Source organism: Ornithorhynchus anatinus, chromosome 12, assembly GCF_004115215.2.
Source record: "Ornithorhynchus anatinus isolate Pmale09 chromosome 12, mOrnAna1.pri.v4, whole genome shotgun sequence".
Lineage (NCBI taxonomy): Eukaryota > Metazoa > Chordata > Mammalia > Monotremata > Ornithorhynchidae > Ornithorhynchus > Ornithorhynchus anatinus.
In genome coordinates, this window is record NC_041739.1 from 27,302,307 (window position 1) to 27,308,318 (window position 6,012).

The 6,012-nt window shown below is 44.9% G+C and overlaps 1 non-coding gene across 1 annotated transcript; it reads right to left on the reverse strand.

Annotated features, from left to right (window-relative positions):
• Positions 1 to 789: 789 nt before the first annotated feature.
• On the reverse strand, positions 790 to 927 carry LOC114815861. The gene has a single exon (XR_003763663.1). It is a non-coding gene; the product is annotated as a small nucleolar RNA SNORA7 (small nucleolar RNA).
• Between the last annotated feature and the right edge of the window lie 5,085 nt (positions 928 to 6,012).

Here is a 6,012-nt window from a genome sequence, read left to right on the forward strand (position 1 = left end):
TTTAGGCCTGCCATACTCTCCAGAGAAGCCTTCACTGGCTGATTTTGTGGATGGAGAATCAGCCCCCTCTGGTGATGTAGCCTCAGCAAATTTCTCCAGACTCCACTGCCCCTGCCTGGAAGCAAAAACAATTCAGGAAACATATTTGATGTTGAAATAGCATTCCAACTCCCTTTCACTGGAGAAAAATATCACTAGCTCAAGCCTGCATAACCAAAGTCTTTTGAAAGTGTTACATACATTATCACTTAACCTTGGTGATTCGTTCAGACATCTTTCTTGTTAGTTATTCAAAGACACTTGACATTGGCGAGCTCATACCCACTAAGCGCATTCAGTGAAGCAGAAAAAAACATTATTTACCTATTCAGACACATTCCCCACCATGCAAACATACATCCTCATTGAGTATGAGCCAAATGAAATGAACTCTTGTGTTTATTTCCATCACAGCTCCTAAACACTCACTGAAATCGTTCATTATTCAAATAAATATCTATTTAGGATGCTTCTGGAGTGATATTACCATATTCCCATGCATCCATAGCCCTGCAGAGGAGATCGTCTTGTCTCATGCTGTCGAGTCATCTCTGACCCATAGCAACGCTGTAGAGACATCTCTCCCAAAATGCCGGCTTTCCATCTGCAATCGTTCTGGTAGCGTATCCATAGAGTTTTTTTGGTAAAAATACAGAAGTGGTTTACCACTGCCTCCTTCCTCCCAGTAAACTTGAGTCTCTGCCCTCGATTCTCTCCCATACCTCTGCTGCCCAGCATAGGTGAGTTTTGACTTGAAGCAGATTGTCTTCCATTCACTACCCAATGCCCAAGCTAGGAATGGAATGGGTATGCCTCTGCTTGACTCTCCCTCCTGCATTTGAGACTGGTAGAGGACTGGAAACTCTCCAGCTGCAACCCTGAGAGGAGACAGAGGCAGTACAGAGCAGAAAACGCAAGTTCGGCCCCTGCCCTCTCTAAGTGAGAGAGGCAACTCATCTGAGCCTCCCTGGAAACAATCTCTCCCTATCGCATATTTGCCCCTCTTCCAGCACGTAACCGAAGTTGCCTCCCATTTCATTGCTCAAATTCCCCGAGAAAAAAAAAATCTCACCAGACATAATTGTTTTGCAATGGCACGATAGGCAGGCTCCAACTGGTGAAAGGAAATGGGAAATGTTTTGCTCTTTGAGAGGGCAGAGGACTGTGGTAGTGGAAATGTTGATCTAGAAGTCATAAATTCAGAGGCTTTTCTCCTCTCATCTCCATGCTGGGAAACAGCAAGGCCTAGTGGAAAAAGCCCAGGCTTGGGCATCAGAGGAACTAAGAAGAAGAAGAACAACTGTGGTATTTGTTAAGCGTTTACTATGTTCCAGGCACTGTACTAAGTTTTAGCATAGATACAAGCAAATTGGGGTGGACATAGTCCCTGTCCCACATGGGGCTCAATCTTAATCCCCATTTTACAGATGAGGTCACTGAAGCACAGAGTAATGAAGTAACTTGCCCAAGTTCACACAGCAGACAGGTGGTGGAGGTGGGATAAGAACCCCAGTTGTTCTGACTCCCAGGCCCATGTTCTGTCCTCTAGGCCATGCTGTTTCTCTAATCCTGACTCCGCCACTTGTCTGCTGTATGACCTTGGACAAGTCAGTTAGTTTCCTATGACACAACCGCCTCATCTGCACAATGGGGATTCAGTTCCCGTACTCCCTCCTACTTAGACTGTGAGCTTCATTTGGGGCCTGATTATCTTATGCCTACCCTGGCGCTTAGAACAGTGCTATGCTGTCCTATTGGGACAATTCCGGAGCCAGGAGAGCCCTGACAAGCATTAAAAAAAGTTTACTGAAGTACCATGTTTGCTACACTGGCATTTTAACAACTCTCACGGTTTTTACAAGTGTTTGACTTATGTTTGCAATAGTCTCCAACAATCCTTGCCCAGCCGGCTGTCATTAAATTTAAGTACAATGAACAAGCAAAGTTACAACCTAATTACATTCATCTCTTTCAGCACAAGATATTCTGGACCTCCTGTTTTTCTGTCAGAAGTGGAGTTTGATAAAAAACCTATCCAGACACTGGACCATTGAGCAAGGCCAGAGTCATCATGGTCAATGGCAGCTTGTTCTGAGCACGGTACAGGTTGCCATGAGGAATTATTATCTGAGAAATTAAGGATCTGGTTGCCTGCTATCCAGAGGTAGCTTCCCTTCTACTATGGGAGAGGATGCCCACAAACATGTACTAAGTATCCAGGTAAGTCACACAATTCACTTACCTATCTGAGTTGGAGGGAATGTCCTAGGGCTGTCCTCTGGCCAGTTGCCGTACGGTCAGCCCTGAGCCGGTCTGGTCGGCCACTCCAGGGCTGAGCAGGAGATGGGAGGAGAGAAGAGGCACAGAGTCCGCCTTTAGTCCCTCCCTGACCCTGGGCTAATCTGCACAGTATGAATTAGGGGTGGTGATCTGATGAGATGGGAGGAGGAAGAGAAGAGGGAGGAGGAGAAGGATGATGAGAAGGGTGGGGAGGAGGAGGAGGAGGAGAAGAGGAGGAGAAAGAAGACAGAAGAGGAAGAGGAGAAGAGGGATAAGGAGGAAAAAGAGAAGGATAAGGAGAAGTAGGAGAAAGAAGAAGACAAGGAGAAGGAGAGGGAGGAAAAGGAGGAGAATTGAGAGGAGAAAGGGAGGAGGAGAAGAGGAGGAAGAGAAGGAGAGAAAAGAGGAGGACAAGGAGAAGGAGGAGAAAAAAGAAGAAGATAATGAGAAGAAGAGAAAAAATGGAAGAGGAAAAGTGGAACAGAATAAAGGAGACCGGGAGAAGGGCAAGAAGGGGGAGAGGAGTGTTGTACTCTCCCAAGAGCTTAGTACAGTGTTCCACATGCAGTAAGCGCTCAATAAATAAGATTGAATGAGTGAATGAAGAGGAGAAGGAATAGAAGAAGGAAGAAGAGAAGGATGAGGGGAAGGAGGCGGAGGAGAAGGAAGAGAAGAATGATGATGTGGAGGAAGAGGAGAAGGAGTGGAGGAGGGGAAGAGGAGAAGAAAGAGCTGGAGGAGGAAGAGGAGGGGAAACAGGCAGAAGAGCTTCTTCATTTTGAGCCCCAGCCAAGTACTAGGCATTTGAGAAGTACAGAATAAAGAAGTGACACATTTCTGGCCCACAGAGAGCTAATAATAATGATTATGGTATTTGTTAAGCACTTATTATGTGTCAGACACTGCACTAAGCACTGGGGTGGATACAAGTAAATAGGATTGGACACTGTCCTTAACCGACGTGGGGCTCACAGTTTCAACTCCATTTTACAGATGAGGTAAATGAGGCCCAGAGAAATAAAGTGACTTGCCCAAGGTCACACAGCAGACAAGTGGCAGAGCCGGAATTAGAACCCATGACGTTCTGACTCTTAGACCAATGCTCTGTCCACTACACCAAGCTGTTTCTCTAATTCGGGAGACAAGCATAAAATTATGCAAAACACTGTCAAACTAAGTAATTTGAGAGACATATATGCAGGGGTATTCAGGAGGTACACAAGTACAGTGTGCAGTTTAGCCCTGGGTTTAGAATAATAAAAATAAAAAATTTTGTGGTATTTTGTTAAGCACTTACTATGTGCCAAGAACTGTACTGAGCTCTCTGGTAGATACAAGATGATAAGGTAGAACACTACCTCTGTCCTATATGGAGCTCCCAGTTTAAATAGGAGGGGGATTGGTTGTTAACGCCCTATTTTACAGATGAGGAAACTGAGGTATGGACCATTCATGTGATTTGCCCAAGGTCACACAGCAGGCAAGTGGTGGGACTGGAATTAGAACCCAAGTCCTTTGACTCCCCAGCCTGTGCTCCTTCCTCTAGGCCATGCTACTTCCCTTAAGAAGTAGGTCTCCCGGATGGAATGATTGAAATAACTCAAATGCCGCTTTCCAACAAGCTTATGCTTTATTAGTTTTATGATGCATCTTTATAGTTATGTCTCAGGAAAATAATAAAAGGTAATCGAAATCACAAAAGTACCTTTAATACCTGAATGATCATCTTCTCATTAAGCTGCTTCTGAAACTTGAGTGAATAAGATGTTCTCATTCTTAAATGGACAATGATGTACTTTATTTGCTAAGCCCTTGACTTTCTCCAGGAAATGAGACAACTAAGAAATAGAATACTTTTTTCCTAAGTAGATTTCTCCTAAGTACTCCTGAACTATGAAAACATAATTCAGAGCCCAGTGAGAGAAATCCAGGAACCCTTCTTCCCCTCTTCCTCGGGGCTTCTGGTTGGAAGGTGGAATGGAAAGGGTTATACTAAGACTATAAACTCGTTATGAGCAGGAAATTTTGTCCGTTTGTTGTTGTATTGTACTATCCCAAGTGGTTAGTACAGTACTCTGCACACAGTAGGTGCTCACAGTGTGTCATATAGGCTACACCAACTGAACGGTCATCGCAGACACAAACCCAGGACCCAGGGTGGGGTTCTTTAATGATGCATCCCGCCAGATTGTAAATTCCTTGATCGTGTTTACTTACTCTACTGTAGTCTCCCAAATTCTTAGTATGGTGTTCTGCACTGAGTAAGCACTCAGGACTGATTTTTTTTTAATGGTATTTGTTAAGCACTTATTATGTTCCAGGCATCTACTAAGCATTGGGGTAGATACAAGTCATTCATATTGGATGCAATCCCTGTCCCACATGAGGCTCACAATCTTAATCCTCATTTTACAGATAAAACAATTGAGGCACAGGGAAGATAAAAGACTTGCCCAAGGTCACACAACACAGACAAGTGGTTGAAAGGAGATTAGAACCCAGGTACTCTGACTCCGAGACCTGTGCTCTTTCCACAAGGCCATTCGGCCTTGCCTGGAAGATCTCATGCAAAGTTTGGGCCAAAGAAACCGCTGTCACTTTTAAAAGGAAGAAAATTCCTCAACTGCCTCATTATCTATTCACTGTGTGCTGCTCCTTCTTTTTCCCAGAAGATGAAGACTTGGCCCCTCCAAGAACATCATCCATCAGTCTCCCCACTCACATGCCTCCTCACCGTCCCTCGGTCTCGCCTATCCTGCCGTCGACCCCTGGGCCATGTCCTCCCGCGGTCCTGGAACGCCCTCCCTCCTCACCTCCGCCAAACTGATTCTCTTCCCCTCTTCAAAACCCTACTTAAAACTCACCTCCTCCAAGAGGCCTTCCCAGACTGAGCTCCTCTTCTCCCTCTACTCCCTCTACCACCCCCCCTTCACCTTATCTGCAGCTTAACCCTCTTTTCCCGCCCTTTCCCTCTGCTCCTCCCCCTCTCCTTTCCCCTCCCCTCAGCACTGTACTCGTCTGCTCAACCGTATATATTTTCATTACCCTATTTATTTTGTTAATGAAATGTACATCGCCTTGATTCTATTTAGTCGCCATTGTTTTTATGAGATGTTCTTCCCCTCCAGTCTATTTATCACCATTGTTCTCGTCTGTCCGTCTCCCCCGATTAGACCGTAAGCCCGTCAAACGGCAGGGACTGTCTCTATCTGTTGCCGACTTGTTCATTCCAAGCGTTTAGTACAGTGCTCTGCACATAGTGAGCGCTCAATAAATACTATTGAATGAATGAATGAATGTTGTGTGACCTTGGTCAAGGCACTCAACTTTTCGGTGCCTCAGTTCCTTTATCTGTAAAATGAGGATAAGATACCTGTTCTTCTTTCTCTTTCCAGAAAGAGCCCCATGAAGGGCAGGGGCTGGGTCTGGTCTGATTACCTTTTATCTACAGTATTTAGCTCAAAAACAATTAGTAAATGCCACATTTAAAGGCCCCCCACTAAGCCCTCATTTCCTCTTCTCCCCCACTCCCTTCCATAGCCCTTGCACTTGTATTTAGACCTTTTATTCACCCTACCCTCGGTCCTTTCGTACATATCTGTAATTCATTCATTTATATTAATGTCTATTTCCCCCCCTACACTTAAGCTTCTTCTGAACAGGAAACATGCCTACCAACTTTGTTATATTATA